Genomic DNA, 17,800 nt, shown 5'->3' with positions numbered 1-17,800 from the left:
AGTACAGTAGTTTATTGCGCCCATCCCATTTCCTCCACCCTAGGATAGCAACCATCAATCTCTCACGGACAGGCAGATGTCAGGATCTTAATGAACGTCGCCGTCACATACACATATCCCGCCCTAATCAAGTCTATGATTGGGGTATTGCACCTAGGGGGTCAATCAGAACACATTGGGCTGGGATTTTGAAGCGGCTAAATTAGCAGCTCAAAAAAGAATTAGGAAGCAAGCAGACAGCTGGGCAGTAATAATCCCACAATAATTATTACCTACGGTTACCATGTGTATATTATACCATTTTTTTTGTGGATATTACTGGTTAAAATGGAGGTGTATGTATAATCCAAAGGTTAAATTGCAGATCAAGAGAAAGGAATAAATAGGCGAGTACAAAATGTTCGGTGCCGAACCTAAACCCTCATCATGCCAGGACCTCTCTAACTGAACACAAAGGATTTTTCATTCCACTTCCTGAGCGAGATTCACAATGATTGAAAATGCATTGAACAGATACCTCACACCACATCAACGGGCTGTGCATAGCCAACGGGCTTGTAAAACACATCGAAGTTCCTTCTATGTGCAATGCATTAAATATTGCATGTTTGCCAGAGAACATGTCAGCCGTTTACATAATAGGTCAGAACGGCTGTCTACTATCAACCTACATAAAAATACTCTAGCATGTCAAATAAGGCCTTTCAAAAACAGAAATGACTACGAAAAAATGCGCTTAAATTGCGTCTAAGAACACAGTTGAAACCATCTTCCACAATCATGCAACCAACATGGATGCACCTGAATCCTATGAGACCTCTTTTACAGGGGCTGCTTTAAGGTGGGGCGCCTCGAGAACATGGGCAAGGCCTAACATCTCAGACTTCGCTTAGGCGCTGGGACTGTCTGCCAGGCTAGGCCGCCATCGGCCCTTGGTTTAGATGTCAGCCGCACCCCTTTAAGAAAGTGAGGTGGTGGGGCAACAAAAGAGAGCGACCCTAGAAACACGACACGAACCCTTTCCATCTATCTCACCTCGTCAGGCCTCCGCCGCAACCTGCTTACGACCCAGCAACGGATCCGGCTTCGTCACGTGCCACAACGACGAAAAGCCAGAGGCAGCAGAGAGGAGACAGACTAACCCGAACCGTACATTGACCCCCTTCACGCCGGCATGTGATTGGCTATGGTTAACTGCTAGATGCCCGCCTCCCCAATCGCTGGAGGCTGTGATTGGTTTAAGTTAGACGCTTGTCAATGTGCCCAGGCATGGCTCAGCGAGGCGTCCTTGCGTGGACCACTTCGATTGGATAGTTAGGATTTGAGATGCTAGGAAGTGTGCGCGGATTGGATAATGTTTGCGGTCACAGGGCTTGAAAAGAGACGAAAGACTCGATAAATAAGAAAGGTAATGACAGCTGGGCTGTGAAATGAGGAAACAAGCATTTGCAATGCAATAGGTCTCGCATTTACGCGAGTTTGAGCTATTGACATTGCAAATAACAAAGCCATTTATTTCTGTTTTCGGTTCCAAAAACATAAATAAAAGGCATTGACATTTACAATGCAATATCTTAAACTCGTGTAAATGCGAGACCTATTGCATTGCAAATGCTTGTTTTTGTATCTTGGTGGGAAAACAATGCAATTTGTTTTGATAACGTAGTGCAAATGAAAACGGATTTACTAAGGAGTTTCCTAACTTGGTAAAATGTAATCTTCCATATTTATATCATGGATTATATTTGATGGAGAAAGTGTTTTATTTTAGGGCAGGGTGGTGTTGCTGTCCAGGAGGGCAGGATGGCACTCTCCTTTCTTCCTGTAAGACCTTACAGCTCTGTGCATCTCTCCTCACAGTATGAGCTCCCAGTGACACATCGAAGTAGAGGGTGGGACACTGATGTATACTCACTTTACACCTCGCTTGTGTCTCCACACTCTCTGTAGGCTGCATGCGGTGCACGAGCCAGGGCAGAACGAGCAGTGCCACAGGGAAGGGGGGTCCCCAGCAGGGGTGAGACTGACCTCGCCCCGGCCCTGTAAGACTCCCAGTTCTGTTCGTCCCTCTTCAGAGCACGAGCTACCAGTAACACGTTCGGAGCTCACCTTTCGGTAGAGAGAGAAGAGTAAAAAGCTAAAAAAAAAAATCTTCATTTCTAATATAGTTAATAGCAGATAAAAGTTGAATAAGATGCTATGCGCCTGAACAGGGAATTGAACCCTGGACCCCAGCTTATAAGTCTGATGCTCTACCGACGGAGCTATCAGGGCTTCAATGTAACTTTGTCACGGTCCTATTTAAGCATTTTTCATGTTCAGGACGATTCAAGCTGCATGTTATAGAAGAAAGGGAGATGCATTATATCTGGGTGAACAAACATATTCAAAAGCTCTAATGGTCTCGGAATGTTCTGATGTAACTGCTGCCTCATGCCTCGTTATATTGATAGTAAATAGAAGTTTTAAACAAGTGGTAATATTCATGACTTCAGACTCACAGTTAGTGGGAAATGGGTCTGGAGTGCAATAGCAATAATCTGTAGTCTTTTTCACCATTCCTCAAGCGATAAAGATGTTAACTCAGGCTGAATTGTGGAGATTTATCGGAGGGGAGGGGGAAGAGGTTAGCGGATATGAATTGCACAATAGTTCCTCAGATGGACAACATATTTAGCAAGAAGGGATAATTTGGGTCCAATACTGAGAGTAGACGGTCCGTGTTTTGCATCTTTTGGGATCTGATGCTGGGAATCTACGTTTGGGAATAACTAAAAATAACAACAGGGGCACACTGGTTCTGCAGGGGGAGCGGCACGAGACGTCTCCCCCTGCGGATTTCGCGCACGATGGTTTAGTCCAGGCGCGAGATAGGGAGGGAGCGTCAGAGTAGGGTTTTCAGCGCGTAGGTGTGAGGAGATTAGGCGCAGGCAGTTTAGAGTCAGGGATTTTGCTCTTTTAGTGAAATTCGAGTGTCAAGCAGGGTTATTTACGAGTGGTTTGTTTAGAGAGAGGTTAGTTTTCGCAGTGAATTTTTTCCAACATGGAAATGAGTGAGCAGCTGGTGGCAGCCTTGAGAGTTATTCAGCAAGAAGGGAGAGAAGACATGCAGACGCAGTCGGCTCTTCGAGAGATGCTTCCACCTAAGCGTCCCCCACAGAGAAAAGCGGCAAAGGGGGTGAAGGATGCCATTGAGGCTTGCCAGCCGGCTTCGGTAAAAAAGGGGAACAGGAGAGCTCGCTCTTTGAGCGCAGGTGTTGACAAGTCGTCGAGACCTGGCGTGACAGGAAAATTCGCGGCGGTACACAGTGCTACCTCCCTCACCCGTCCACAAGCGGTGAGTGATATTGATAGCAGACAAAACATTTCTGAGGTGGATACGCAGGTCGTGGGCACAACCATGGGGGCCTCTAAGGGTGCTACGCAGGTTGCCCTCAAGAGAAAAGGAAAAGAAAAGGTCGTAAAGAAGCTGGCAGTTACCCAAGATAGTTCGGGCGGCCAGGGATTACCTTTGCTACCCCCACCAGTGAGCGTTTTGCCCGTTTTTGATGACTCTTGCATGGACCATGGGCAACCCAATGTCAGTCAGAAATTTATCGTGAGGGGGCGGACGGGCTCTTTGGTGGCTTATTCCAGTGATAGTGACGATGATGAAGAATTTGAAGTGCAGACCCTTCAGGATACCCCCCACCTCACGATACCCAGCAAATTACCTCAGAATAGTAGTGAGTTAGTGCGAACAGCAGATTTTACCTTGGAAGGGCCACCCTTGTCTATGCGGGGAGGGCCCCGGGCCAATCAGCAAGTTGGGGTACCTCAGGAGACGCAGGAGGCGAGTGATTCGGAGTTCGACGATGATTCTGACGGTGAGGAAGAAAGAGAGGATGACGGCGAACCTGAGCAAAGAAATGACACATTTTCTTCAGGTCAGGAGGTCAGGAGATGGGATACCGAGTATTTATTTCCACGTGCTCACCCTTCACCGTATGCCACAACAAACATGAGGAGCACACACATCAGGAGCGGCAAAGGTCAGTGGGTTTGGGTTGAGCACCCCAGCTCCGCTGACAACCACTCAGAGAGACATATTTCCACAGAAGACTTCACTTTTTCGCGAGGTGCTCGCGACATGGCTGATGCGCAGATGGTTGGGTTCCAGAATGTACCATCTGTTCACGCGGCTGCCTATACTGTATCATCGTACGTTGAGGGGCTTGGTAAGGTATATCATAGCGAATCCAGAGCGGATTTTCCGCGGTCAGACAGACCTCTAGAGCGGAGTGCTGATCTGGTTTGGTCAACCTTTGATGGCGGGGTTGGGGATGGGGCTTGTCCTGGTACTAGTGGGGGGTCAGAGGTGAGGGTTGATCTTAGTCAGGCCAAAAAAGGACAGGCTGGAAAATCGATAAAGGGCAAGAAAATTGTGCAGAATAAACAAAGCGTCTTGGGTGCAGCTGGTAAAGTGCAAAAAAGGGCAGGGGGGGCAACAAACTCTTCTTTATTGTTTCAGAGGTCAAGTGCGGACTCTTCTGTTGTGGAGCTGACCCCAAGAGATTATCAAGAGCGGATGTCTCCAACGGAATTACAGCAACGAGCAGTACAGCTACCATGCGGTAAGCCTCGTTGGTGGGCAGTGTGGGATGATGGACGGGATAGAGGGGCGAATGTCCGAAATTTACCTGTGGTTAAAATAGTAGGGAAGAGGGAAGGTAGGAAGACTGTGTCGTTAGACAATTCAATATGATCTGGAGTGCTGACACCGCTTAGTGCACTAGGTGCAGGAGAGTCACCTCAGGGGTTAGTCACTCTGGAGGGAGGGCGTACACAGGATGCGGTGTCAGATCAGATGGTATCTATTAATGTTAGACAACGCCTTCCTTACATGGGCCTTGCGATGCCCTTGGGGTCACACTTATCAGATAAGACCAAGCAACGTATATGGAACCATGAGTTTGTTGATATCTTCAAATTACTTCACCGTGATGTGCAAGCCAAAGAGGGTTCAAACGAGGAGGAATGGGAGTTAGCGCGACGTCCCAGGGTGCCTCGTACAATTGAGAATTGGACCTCAGCCTTCCTGATATATGCAAGTATTTATTGCGAAAGATATCCGGAGAGGTCTGTTGCTCTATATAAGTGCATGGATATCGTCAGGAAGGCGCAGCTACACTTTGGGGGATACTCATGGTTGAACTATGACGAGCAATTTCGAGCCCGAATCAGCATCTGTGCTGAGAAGCCGTGGGGGGACGGGGATTCCGAACTTTGGCTCCAATGGATTTCCACGTCTCACCCATTGGCTACAACGCACACGGCAAGTGGTTTGCCAGTGCCTTACCGGCCCTTTCTGTGGCGTCCCGCTCATTCTGGAGCGGGTGCTTGGGGAAGAAGTGTCACTTCGGGTACAGGAGCCTGTTGGAACTACAACCGGGGGATGTGCACTTGACCAATGTGCCGATTTAAGCACGATTGTTCCCAGTGCGGGGGGCGTCATCCGCTCACGCATTGTGGTTCCTCAGCAGGTGGTTTTAGCGGCCACAGATTCAGCGATCAACACAGATTTCAAGAACAGGGTGGTTGGGCAGTTAGCGGAAGGGGCGCATCTTTCCCTACTTTTCCAAAAGGCGCCTACTCCAGTTAGATTAGCCAGTCTGACACCTTGGTTAGATAAATACCCTGACACTGACACAGCAGCTCGTTTGTTTTGGGGGTTTCGAGAGGGCTTTAAGCTGGGATATCAGGGCCCCCGTCAACAGAGGTGGGCTGATAACTTGCGTTCGGCGAAGGCATTGCCGGAGGTGGTCCGTAAAAACTTAGACGCAGAGATCAGGGTAGGCAGGATCGTGGGCCCCTTTCAGCATTGTCCTTTGCTGAATTTGATAGTGTCCCCTCTCTGTGTCATTCCCAAAAAGGCTACTGGTGAATATAGGATGATACAACATCTCTCCTGGCCCGAAGGGGGTTCCATCAATGATTTCATATCAGCTTTAGATACCTCAGTGTCGTATACGACAGTGGATGAGGCGATGGATTTAGTTACAAAGATGGGCGAGGGAGCGGAAATGGCTAAATGCGATATCCAATCTGCCTTCCGTTTGCTACTCATTCACCCTTCTGATTTTGAACTGTTGGGTATGTTTTTCCAAGGACATCACTATGTTGACAAAGTCTTACCAATGGGATGTGCGGCCTCATGTGCGCTGTTTGAGATGTTTAGCACATTCATACAGTGGATATTTTCACAAATATGTAGGGAAGGTGTCAGCTGTCATTACTTAGATGATTTCCTTTTCATAGGCGATGCTAAGACAGGACAATGTACAACAGCACTAACACACTTCCAGTTGCTTGCTGATTCATTAGGAGTTCCTTTAGCGCCTGACAAGACTGAAGGACCTAGTACGATCATGACTTTCCTAGGCATTGAGTTAGATACCATACAGATGACAGCGCGCCTTCCACATAGCAAGATTAGTGAGATCAAAGCATTTTTGCTCTTGGTTCTGGACGCACGCAAGATTGAATTAAGACAAGTACAGCGCTTGTTAGGCTACTTGAACTTTGCGTGTCGGGTGGTAAGAGCGGGGAGGACTTTTTGTAGACGTTTAGGCATGTCTTTATCAGGTGCCTCTCTCCCACACCACAGAGTTCGTGTAACCAAAGGTATCAAAGAGGATTTGAGAGTGTGGTTGTGTTTTTTGGACAGTTTTAATGGCATACCTTTGCAATTCTTGGATGAAAATTTTGTGTGGCAAGTCCAAATTTATTCTGATGCTGCTGGATCGAGCGGATTTGGAATTTTCTGGGAAGGACGGTGGTGCGCCGAGAACTGGCCGGAGCATTGGAAGAATCAAGGCCGAAGCATTGCCTTTTTAGAGCGGTTTCCCCTAATTGTGGCTTTGTTGGTTTGGGGTCACGAATTCCAAAACAGATCTGTGTTGTTTCACGTAGATAACACAGCCGTAGTGAATTTGGTTAACAATCAGAAGGCCAAGGATGTCAGAGTGTTGCAATTGCTGAGAATGTTCATGCTTTTGAGTTTGCGTTTCAACATGATCTTCAAAGCAAAGCATGTCCCTGGGGTTAACAATTCCATTGCTGACGCTCTTTCCCGCTCTCATTGGCAGAATTTCCGCGAGCTGGCGCCAGGGGCAGATATCTCCAAAACGAAAGTGCCACACAACCTTTGGGCCCTAGGGGAATGAGGATCGTACAGCTAGTCGAGCAGTCAATTGCCCCTTCGACTAGAAGAAGTTATGTACACGCATGGCAGGAGTTCTTACACTATACACAGGTGGTAGGCAGGTCAGGACAAGTAGGAAAAGAGAAAGGTAACATTTGTGACTTCGTTCTTACATTGATAGATAAAGGGTTATCTCACACGACCATCGCTGGTAAGTTGTCAGGTTTATCTTTTTATGGTCAACTGTTGTGGGGTTTCGACCCAGTTGATAATATTTTGGTTAAGAGAATGTTGAGGGGACTCCAGAGGAGGACAATTAAGTTTCAGCAGCCGAGAGCTCCCATTACTTTTGACTTATTACAACGATTGTTGGAGCAGTTGGAGTTGTTTTGTTATAATCTTTGGGAAGTTGGGCGTTTTAGATTGGCCATGATTTGGATGTTCTTTGGTGCGTTTAGGGTCTCTGAAGTTCTGGGTGTGGGGAGAGACAGAGGTTTATGCAGCACAGAGGTTTCAGTCATGGAGCACAGGATAGGCATATGGGTTAGGAAGTCCAAAACTGACCAGTTGGGCCAGGGTACATGGGTCTTTCTAAATAGCAGTGGTATTGCTTATTGCTGCCCTGTACAAGAATGGTTTCATTTTTCTTCTTTGCATACTTTTCAACAAGGGCACATTTTCATTCATGAGTCTGGGGACAAAATAACGAGTTCACAATTCTTAGCAGTATTGCGGAGAGCGTTAACGTTTTTAGGAGAGAACCCGCAACGTTTTGCCACACATTCATTTCGTATAGGGGCAGCAACGGAGGCAGCTAGGCTGGGACTGGGTTTAGATGTCCTGAAGCGTATTGGCAGATGGAAGTCTAGCAGTTACAAACGATATGTGCGAAAATAACTGTATGGGGATGGTGGCACGCTTGATTGCACCAGACTAATTTTTATTTTCTTTCAGGTACTGTTCGGGGAGTGAATTCGAGATTTAAAAGACAGACGTGGATGGTAGGCCATTCATTTGTAAAATGGGCAGCCCTGTTTGCAGAAAAACAGATTTACGGACGATATCTTGGTATTCCTAGCGCCCAACATGAATTGGTGTGGAAGGGAAAAGGAGGTATGAAATGGACTGAATTGTTCCCAACGTTAACGCAGATGTTCCACATAAGAGGTTGCCCGGACTATCTTCTTATCCATTTAGGAGAAAACGATTTGGTGAAGTTATCGGGCCTCACACTCATCAAGCAGATGCAGATGGACTTAGCGGTCCTCAAAACAAATTGGCCGACCACTCGCTTAATATGGACTAAATTCATTTATAGACAATCATGGCAGCAGGCCAGATGTCATGCTGCGGTTGAAAAGGCTCGGCGAAAATTGAACAAAGCCATGCCAGTATTTTGCAAAGTCATGCAGATCGGGGTTATTGTACATGAGAATATCACAAGCAGTAATGGTCATCTCTTTAGAGATGACGGCGTACATCTGTCACATTTGGGCATGGCCTACTATTTGGTTGAAATTAGGGATATGCTGGCTCAGGAATTGCAGGTAAATCTGTGGTGCAACTCAAAATTGTGAAGGGACGTAGTTTAGGTACTTAGGTGGGGCCAGGAAAACTCCTTGGTTTTCCTGGGTGGCATAAAACCCTAGGGGAGGAAAAGTCTAGAGCGGGCTTCTCCAGTTAGTAGTTAGCTAGGTGGACTTCTAGAGAACAATTGAGGGGAAAGATGGAAAGAAAATGTTGGGGAAGGTATGTTAAGTTTGAATAAAAGAAAATATATAGATTTGATGGTTTCGGTATAAATTCAGATTTATAATAAAATAAAATGGTTTTGTGTTCAATTGCCAAATTACAGGTTATAATATTCAATGAACGGTTATCTGATGGGAAATTCATATATCCTGAATAAAGTGGCCTTTTATGCTATAAGTAAGCGAGTGGTCTTGAATTTGTGGGCGATTGGATTGAACGAACTGTTTGAGTGATTTAAGTATATTTACAATAAACTGCTGGTCACATAAAATATCACAAGGGCCCTGTACACACTGCGGAGGCTGGGGTGGGTGCTGATGGGAGTTTGTGGTCACAGCTCCTCGAGGCTGCTTTTGGTAGCTGTGCAGAATGATAGAACCGATAGTAGAAGTCAAAGGCGCTGTCCCTGCACAGTTTAGAAAGCAGGGCATCGCAGCGCTATGGACGTCTGTGTTGACATCACACATGCAAGGCAGCTGCTTCTGCCTGGCCAGTGACAGCTTTGTTTTTTTCAGATACCATAATAATGGCGGGGTCCCCGTAGTTCCATATTCTCGAAGATAAATGGACAGCGGTATCCGTGGCCAGTAAAAGGGGGGCCTGGGGGAAGCGGTGTGTGAGTGTGTGTGTGTGTGGGGGGGAGATTACTCAGTCCGCAAGGGTCGGACATTACCCGCTGCTAACTCTTAATATTTCTGGCAGTTCGGCGCAGTATGAGACCACAGTTGTCATCACAAGGGACAGGGCTGAGATCCTGACGGGTGCACTATAGCGCCTGAGGAATTCCCGAAGCGCATCTTCGCACCCAGACTGGCGGAGACCCTTGTGGAGATGTTCTTTGTGTGCTGGCTCGGGGATACAAACGCTCAATGTCCCATGTCTGCGTGCGTATACAAAGAGGTCAACAAACACCTGACCGGGTTTGCATTGTGCGGGCGGCGCTACGACTCAATGAATGACAAGTTTATGCCTGGGGACCACGAAAATACATTTAATCTATGCAGGTCCGTTCCAGAAGGTGACACAATATGTTGCCAGCGCTGCTGTTAATTTCGCAGTCACGTATTTTGATTTTGTTTCATGCACTAATGGTTTTCTCCAAACCCCGTTTTGTCAGCAGTATTTACCAACAGAAAACAAACACGTCTGAGCCATCTGCGCCTGCTTAAAGAGCGCCGTTTACCATTTTTTTCTTCTCAACTTCTATTCGTGCACTATATGACAAGAGTAATTTCTTTCCATCCCGTTTGGCACTCACAGTGCAGATGACAGCGAGAGCGAGGCCTGACACGCAAATCGGATTTCCGGGTGGGAGAAAGGAGAGGCGTGACACGCACGAACTGTCCGTAAAGGGCGGAGAAACAACGGAGCGGGCTGCGGAGTCTGGACACGGAGGAACAGGACGAGAGGAGTATAACAGACCCGGTGAGGGGGGGCGTCGGGGCACATTGACGGTGCCCGCCCCCCCAGTGATGGAAGCCCTGCGTGTGCCCGGTGAGTGGGGTTGGGAATGTGTGTGTGTGTGCGCGTTTGTGTGTGTATGTAAGCCCTGTGTGTGCTGGGTGGGGGAGGGGGGGAGTGTGTGCGCATGGGAATGTGTGGGTCTGTGTGCCTGCGTGGGTGTATGTGTGTGCGCATGCGTGAGTGTGGCTGTGTGTGCGCGCGGGCAAGAGCCTGTCTTGCTGTGAATCTGAGGCAGGGGCTGGCCGTGCGCGCCCACGAGATTAAGTCGATGCTCGTGCCCGGCCCCTGTCTCAGATTACCAGGAGACGGCTGACAATAGTTGTGGAGCTAGACATGCTTCGCATGTGGTCTAGCTCGACCTAAAAAGAAAAGGCATTACAGCTTCGGCGTAGTAGAACAAGCATTTGCAATGCAATAGGTCTCGTATTGGCGAGGGTTTCAGCTATTGGCATTGTAAATGACAATGCATTTAAAGGGGGGAAAGATACATTAAAGGCATTGTCATTTACAAGGCCAAATAGATTAATCTCTGGCAAATGCAAGACCTATATCATTGCAAATGCTGCTTCTGCGCCTTATGCAGACTGCGGTGTCGTCACGACCAGTGAAAGTTAGGAGGAAATAAAACTATAGTTATGCACCGCTACAATTAAGACGTTAGTAGTGAACGCCTTCATCTTGTAAAGCATGAATCTGGAGTCACTAATAAGTTTAACTCTTTATTGATAGATTAGACAACACACCATAAGCAGGTGTGCTCAGCAATAGAAGCGCTTGGAGAATGCCAACAGTCAAAAGCAACTCTAAAGTGAACTGTCACCTAGAACACCAAGGTGACCAACATTCTAAAAGGTGACATCACTGTCGCACACAAGGGGGGGGGAGCGCGCAGGGGAAAGGAGCAGAGCAGGGGAAAGGGAAGTGTGGGAACATAACACTTATTAATAGCAGCGCATAAGTATATATTTTTTCTCCTAACTTTCACAATGCCTTCAAATACCAAGGGGGAGGGGTGGGGGTGGGGGGGGGGGGCAGCTGCCGCGCTGATATGCTGAACCAAACAAAAGCAGACGGCTGCCACATGTATGCAAGGACAGGGTGGGGAGATAATAAGCTCAGCACTGCAGCATGTCCGAGCCCTGGGGTGGGGGGGCAGCCGCACATAACAAGAAATGAGCAACTGCTGTTCTGGAACCTTAAGGTGCCTCACGCAGAAAAGCATTACTTGTCTGCAGGACATAATATTTAAATGAAGTAGTTCAATTCAATTCAATTCAAAATATCTTTATTTGAATATAGAATATCTATAAAAGCACAATAAAAGACAATTCATACATAGCAACATAATCAAGCAAAAAGGTACAGTGCATTTATAACAATGACTAAAATGGGCCACGGTAAGCAGAATATATCATAAATTAAAAATCAATAGGGTGCATTTAACAACATTACAATATTATACAGTTCTAACGACCTTTATTGGGCACACATAGTTCTGCATGTCCGTACGGCTGACTTCAGGAATGATCCGACGTGGAAAATTAATTCATCTTCCACCAGTTTAAGTACTTACGTGTAGGCAGCCCTTAATTCGGAAATGGCGCGTTTTTTAAAGAAAGGTATCAAACATCCTTTTGTGAATTTAGAATAAAAACTACAAAAGAATGAAAAGTGCAACATTGTTTAGTTACTGTGTGCGTTGCAAGGGCAGGGCAATGCATCAAGATCGGCATTATTGCCCAGAGGGAAGCATAGTAAATATTTCATAGTGCCTGCCCGTAAGCGAAATAGCAACCCTCTTTCTCAGTGTCCTGTAGGTTTTAAAAGGTATATGGGAAGTGAGAACAGTCCTCTATGGACATATACCTTACAACTGAGGTTTTCTTGATCTCTCTCAGGTACCTTTCATCGCTATACTTTTTATACAGTGTCTCTTGTATCACCTTTTTGTTAATTGACTCGGATTGAATCAGGTTTAAAAAGATGCACAGGTGGTTCACGCTCTTAAGGCTCTCGTTTTACGGCGGCGAGCCATGGTATGTCCCCACCCCTCTCACATCTGAGGCAGTCAGTTATTTTGTCTCTGTTAAGAGTTGCCGCACTGTTTCTCCAAATTGCAACCCCGAACAGTGCTGGACGAGCACTAATATAATCATCAATGTAGGGCAGTTTCAGTTCTTTGTGGCACACATATACAGAGGAGGAAATCTGGACTCCCAAAAGGTTCCTGCATAGTCTGTTTTCTCCACGTTGAATGCTACTGCATTTGGTAAGGCCCCAGATTCATGCTCCATAGTTGCGGTGGGGGCACACTGTACTTTAAAGATTTTCTAGAGGGCTAAAACTACTTCAGACCTTTTGGGTTGGGGTAGACCCAAAATTGTGTTAATACTTTGTGACAGCTTACTTCTGCTGCGTGCCACATGATAGGATCAGGAGCCATTTGTAGCGTAAACTAACCCAAGATAAGAAAAAGTGAAAGTGCTTTGTAAACTATCCAAATTGACAGTGATTTTATTAATAGGGTGCTTTTTCGGACTGCAAGCAATTGAAAATGAATTTTAAAAAGAAGTCCTTAAATCTAAAACAGCCATAAAATCTACAAAACCTCGTACTAAAATGCATAGGGTGTTTGGGGTAAGTTCCATTAAAAACGCATCATCAGCATACAATAAGGCGGGGAGTGTATTACCGTTTATTCTCGGGACATCATGGGTGAGTTTTACTAGTGAGTTGTGTAAGTCATTAATATATAAGATAAAAAGTAGGGGTACCAGAAAGCACCCCTGTCTAACACCTCTATGAATTTTGATGTCACTTGATACATCCCGTCCTGACTAATCCTCACCCGGGCGTTCAGATCTCTGTGCAAATATGCTAAAAAGTGGACTAGAACTTCATCCAGGCCTTGTTTTAAAAGAATGGACCATAGGCGTGACCTATTGACGAGGTCAAATGCAGAAGTAAGGTCCATAAAGGCGAGATACATAGGAGATTTGTTTGCAACAGTGTACTTGCCAATAATCAGGTTTTGGTTCCGACACTGTTCCACTGTGCCTACTTTACTTCTGAACCCCAGTAGACACAGCCTTAAAATCTTATCTCCCTCCTCCCATGACCTTATCTTGCTGTAGAGAATCCTTCCCAGGATTTTCAGGGTGTTATCGATGAGAGAGATAGGTCTATAACAACTGGGGTTAGAACGATCGCCCTTTTTAAAAAACGGTACAATGATACTCGTGGACCTCATACTCAGGATTGTAGCATATGTTAAATTATTAAAAACATTCACTAAAAGAGGTGCCCAAAATCAGGTTTATTTTTAATAAGATCGATGGGCAACCCATCAGGGCCTGGGGCTATATTACCCAAACTTTGTTGGATTGCCTCCTCCACTTCTAGCAAAGTTATTTCAATTGGGGTGGGCGCATGATATTCATATGAGTCCTCGTTTCCAATTGTGACCGAGTAAATTTTGGAAAAATGAGCCACCCATAAGTTGCTAATGAAGTAGTGCTTGCACACTAAATGAGACATACCACAAGCCGGTACTGCGCCCAGCTGCCCTGTCACCTTTAATTTCCACTCACCTCCTGACAGGGAAAGTCTATAGATGAATTTGTCGCAAGACTGCGGAAACTTTCTGTGAAATGCAAGTTTGGAACAATGATGGATGAATTAATTAGAGACCAGCTAATTGTTCAGTGTAACAATAGAAAAATCCAAGAGAGACTGTGGGCAGCAAAGAATCCCACATTAAAAGTGGCTATTGACCTAGTCAAAATAATTGAACAGTCAGACAAATGTATGAAAGAGTTACAGCAAAATGGTTGTCAGCAAGATGTGTCTGAAATCTCAGAGAAAAACATGTGTGATGGGTGTGATAAGGTTGATGACGATTCCATAGCCTTACTTAGAAATAGAAACAGACCCTTCAACAGAAGAAGTCATTTTGCAAGAGGTCTGAACAAATTTTGTTCAAGATGTGATAGCAATGGGCACACATCTGAGTCAAAATTTTATTTAGCTTCCAATAAAGAGTGTCTAAAGTGTGGCCGCCGTGGCCATTTCTCAAAAATGTGCAAAACAAAACCTCGTACGAAAGTAGCAGTTCTAGAAGAATCTAGCTTAGATTCCAAGCGAGAGAGAGGGTGAGAGACTGTTAGTGGTTGATGAGTGTAATGTTGTTATGCAAAACTCAAAGCGAGAGAAAAGACCCAAAGCGCTATTCCTAATTGATGGTCAACAAGTATCGCTCATGCTTGACACGGGGTCAAGGTATACCATAATACCCAAATCTATGTTAGATAAAGAGTGGGGTGAAAAGATTTACAACACAGTGACATTTTTCCATCAGGATTTCAAGGAGACTCTATAGACCTACTAGGTTTCTTTGAAGCAGATATTGTTTTTGCAAACAGGTCTACCAGAGGGAAGATCTACGTTGCTATTGATGGACCTCCCATCTTAGGTTGGATCCATCAATGCGATCTTCATATCGTTGTTAACCCTAGGGCGCCCTCACAGGTTATGGTCGTTGAGGATGTAACCATTGATGGTATACTTCAGGAAGCGAATACGGTATTCAGAAATGAGTTGGGTGAACTGTAAGGCTATGCTCACAAAATCCTTTAAGAAAAACATATCACCAGTCCAACGCAAACTTAGGAGAGTTCCCTTAATTGTTAGAGACAAAGTCAAGTCTCTCAAATGGAATGCTGCAAGGTGACGTGATTGAACCTGTTGAGGTGTCCAGTTGGATTCCTCTAGTTGTAATCACAAAGAAATTGGATGGCAAGATTAGGTTCTGTGTGGACTTAAGATCTTTAAACAAATGCGTGGTTGCAGATACTTTTCCTCTACCTAACATCAGTGAGTTAGTGTCTACATTGAAGGGGGTGAAGTTTTTCTCAAAACTTAACCTCAAAAACGCATACCACCAGATAAGACTGCATGACAGCTCAAAACACCGCACAGCTTTTATAACAACCAAAGGTACTTTTCAGCTCACCCGCTTGCCGTTTGGGCTAATCTCGGCTGCCATTGTTTTTCAGCGAATGGTCACTGAACTGTTTAAGGGCATAGATAAGGCTGTATGTTTCCAGGATGACATCCTTGTCTTTGGAGATTTCATCACTGATCATAACCAGGTGCTTAAGTCTGTTCTACAAAGGATTACTGAAGCTGGTCTTACTCTTCACAAAGATAAATGTTCCTTTCTTGTTGAGCAGATTAAGTACCTAAGGCATAAAACCAAAGAAAAATCTTTTGGCAGCCATTCAATTAGCTCCCAGTCCATCTGATAAAGATCAATTAAGGTCCTTTATGGGGATAATAGAATACTACTCCAAATTTGTAAAGACCTACTCTGATAAAACTTTGATTTTAAGACAACTACTTAAAAAAGGTGTAACATTTGTGTGGGGAGAAGAGCAATCCACTTGTTTTGACCTCATCAAAAAAGAGATTTGTGAAGTGAATGTATTGGCACCTTTCAACACTAAGCTCACCTCAGTTATCATGGTTGATGCCAGTGTCACAGGTTTGGGAGTTGTGCTTCTACAAATGTATCCAGAAGGGGAAAAAACTATTGCTTTTGCTTCCCGTACACTCACTACTTCTGAACAGAACTACTCTGTGATTGAGCAAGAGGCACTCACAGCTGCATGGGGTGTTCAGTACTTCCGCACCTACCTTTGGGGCACGAGATTCATACTTAAGACAGACCATAAACCTTTAGTCAAGATCTTGTAACCTGGTGGTGCGGGTGAAGGCTCAGCTAGATTGGTGAGACTAGCTGCCAAACTACAAGAGTACCAGTACAAAATCTCTCACACTCAAGGCTGGAGGAACATTCAAGCAGATTGCCTTTCGAGACTTTCTATCAAATGGCAGGATTTAGATAGTTCATCCATTGCAGTGACTAATGATGAGGGTGCTGTTGCCTCTGTTCAGGATGTAATTGTTGTTGGTGAGGGAACATTTACCTGTGACGATAGGTTCAAAGCAATGGCTGCAGACCATGTCCTCAAGGCTGTTATGGATTTGGTCAAGCTAGGTTTTAGACGTGAGAGTTGCGTTCTTGTTTCAGTGCATCCTTATCTTAAGATTTTGGATAAATTGTCTATGTGTGGTGAAAATGTTCTCATGAGAGGAGACAGATTCATTCCCCCTTCAGGCTTAAGGCCCACACTCCTCAAATTGGCCCATGAGGGGCATTTGGGGCGAACCCTGACTCAATACAGGTTGAAAGTTGACTTCTGGTGGCCAGGCATGGATCAGCAGGTGTCTTCTTGGATTGAGAAGTGTTTGGTCTGCAAGGAGGGAGAGAAAAGACTTAAAATTGGTGTTGATTCAGTCATGGGTCAGATTGCAAATCCCAACAGCCCTTAGCGTTTGCCTGGATTTTCTAGGGCCCATGGATGAACTTCCTTCTACCCAACGTTTTGCCATTGTTGCCATTGATGTCTTTTCTAAGTGGTTGTGTGTGGATTTTGTTAAAGATATTACTGGAGACTCGCATTCCTACGGGACGAGAGTAGGCAGGCCTCCATGGAGGCTGCCAAACTTCTCTGGCGCTCCTCTGTCGCCCGGGTCTATGGTTGGGGTGACAAAAATGGGAAGCCCCTCCACCGCCTGGCCACTTACCCAATGACTAATCGTATAGTACCATAGGTGATTGATGCGACCGGTGGGACTCATTGTGCTCCACTGTCGGTGGCTCAATGTTTCGCTACCTATTGCCACCCTTTATTCGGCGCGGGCGCCTGATCTTTCCCTTCATGACCTCCTCCAACGGGAAAGTTTCTCCCTTCCAGGTCTTAGCGACTCTAAGGCAGCGGAGCTGGACCTTCCGCTTACCCCTGAGGAGGTGGCGGCAGCCATCTCCCGCATGGCATCCGGTAAGACCCCGGGCCCGGACGGACTCCCTCAAGAATTCTACTCGTCCTACCGAGATATATTGCTCCCGCCTCTTCTCGAGATGTATGCTGAGGCGGTGGAGTGTGGCTCCTTCCGTCCGGAGATGGACCGGGCTACCATCGTAGTAATTCCCAAGTCCCAACCTCCCTCAAGCAGCTGCTCGGACTACCGTCCCATCTCGCTCATAAACACCAAACTCAAGATCTTTGCCTCCGTCCTGCCCAACCGTATACGACCCCATCTCACTTCCCTCGTTCATTCAGACCAGTGTGGCTTCATGCCTCTTCAAGGCACTAGACACAGCCTACGACGCCTCCAACTTGCTCTTGCACACTGGCATTTGCTGACCCCATATGTCTCTCTCCTACTTGCGGACTTCGAGAAGGCCTTCGATTCGTTCGACTGGGGCTACCTGGAGGCGGTTTTGGTACAGATGGGCTTCGGTGTCCCGTTCCGCAAGCTGGTGGGGACGCTGTATCA

General features: G+C 46.0%; 1 protein-coding gene across 1 annotated transcript in view; it reads right to left on the bottom strand.

The window, feature by feature from the left end:
• The window catches only part of CANX (calnexin), a 574,990-nt gene extending 573,792 nt beyond the window's left edge, over nt 1-1,198 (bottom strand). Inside the window, exon 1 of the mRNA XM_078653533.1 lies at nt 1,036-1,198. The gene's annotated coding sequence lies outside the window, so the exon portion shown is untranslated. The remainder of the gene's footprint in view (nt 1-1,035) is intronic.
• Nucleotides 1,199-17,800: the final 16,602 nt, after the last annotated feature.

This window comes from Lissotriton helveticus, chromosome 7 (assembly GCF_964261635.1).
Source record: "Lissotriton helveticus chromosome 7, aLisHel1.1, whole genome shotgun sequence".
Lineage (NCBI taxonomy): Eukaryota > Metazoa > Chordata > Amphibia > Caudata > Salamandridae > Lissotriton > Lissotriton helveticus.
The sequence above is the reverse complement of the archived record's forward strand: the minus strand, read 5'-3'. Positions and strand labels throughout refer to the sequence as shown.